Below are 1,450 nucleotides of genomic sequence, written 5' to 3'. Positions count from 1 at the left end.
CCCCTCTCCCTCATTCCCGAGGGGGACGGGGACGAGGATGAGGAAGATGCGGGCTGGGGGGGCGGGGGCGGCAATGGCCCCCCGTCCCCCCCGGCCGCGGAGAGCTCCGCATATCGCACGCGGAGCGCATTGAAGCGACAGCGGGTCGAAGACCCTCGCGGGTGACCCGCCGCCGGCTCAGGAATTGTCCCCCCGCCCGAGAGGTGGACAGGAGGATCAGGGTTAATTTTAATAACTCGACCATTGCTCCTCCCGTTCTGCCGCGGGCGGGGGACCCGCCGAACACCAGGCGAGGAGAGACGCGGACGCTCCTCCTCTTACAACGAGGAGCGCCCGGGGGGGTTGGGAACCGCGGCGGGGGCCAGGTTCCCAATCCAGCCTCCCCAAAGCCATCGGGGGGCAGGGTGCGGGGTGCGATGTCCCCTCCCGCACCCATAACACGAGAGGAAGCACACGCGTCGCCTGGGACCGACATAGTCCAGGCGGGTGCGAGCCGGCAGCTAAGCCGGCGGGCCAGGGGGGCTCCCAGAAGTATGCTGCACGCGTTACTGAGAGTCCCTCAACATCGGACACCCGCAGTGGTTTTAGTGGGTATGCCCCCTTCCGGTTAGGTCGGGGGTGAGTCCCACATAACCCGGCTCCCCTCCCCCGGGGGGATTCGGGCATGCGTAATGCATTTCCACTACGTCACCAAAAAAAAAAAGTTTCATACAACAGTATAGTTTGTAATAGCGTTGAACATGTCGAATTTTGTGCCTGGAAACTACGATTTGCGGACAGCATTGATTTTCTGTTACTATTTGAAGAAAATTGCTGCAGAATCGCATCGAATGCTTGTCGAAGCTTATGGTGAGCATGCTATTGGTAAATCACAGTGCTTTGAGTGATTTAAAAAATTCAAAAGTGGCGATTTTGACGTGAGAAACGAAGAACGTGGAAAACCACCGAAAAAGTTTGAAGACAACGAATTACAAGCATTGTTGGATGATGCTCAAACTCAACAACTCGTAGATCAATTGAATGTGACACGAGAAGCCGTCTCCATACGTTTGAAATCCATGGGAAAGATCCAGAAGATGGGAAAATGGGTTCCACATGAACTGAATGAAAGACAGAAAAACCACTTGCGAAATACTGCTCGCCAGATACAAAAGAAAGTCATTTCTCCATCGAATTGTGATTGACGATGAAAAGTGGATAAATTTTGAGAATCCTAAGCGTAAAACATCATGGGTAACTCCAGGCGAACCATCGACATCGACTGCACGGCCAAATCGCTATAGACGGAAGACAATGCTCTGTGTTTGGTGGGATCAGAAAGGTGTGATCTATTATGAGCTGCTAAAACCTGGCGAAACCGTTAAGGGGATGGAGTGTCCTGTTTTACCATTTAATTTTTGAAGACTCTTTTCTCTTAATTGTGTTTATGGATTGAAAAGTCCTTCTCCAC

Source organism: Trachymyrmex cornetzi, unplaced genomic scaffold (genome assembly GCF_001594075.2).
Source record: "Trachymyrmex cornetzi isolate Tcor2-1 unplaced genomic scaffold, Tcor1.1 scaffold1361, whole genome shotgun sequence".
NCBI lineage: Eukaryota > Metazoa > Arthropoda > Insecta > Hymenoptera > Formicidae > Trachymyrmex > Trachymyrmex cornetzi.
Note: the sequence above shows the minus strand (reverse complement) of the source record.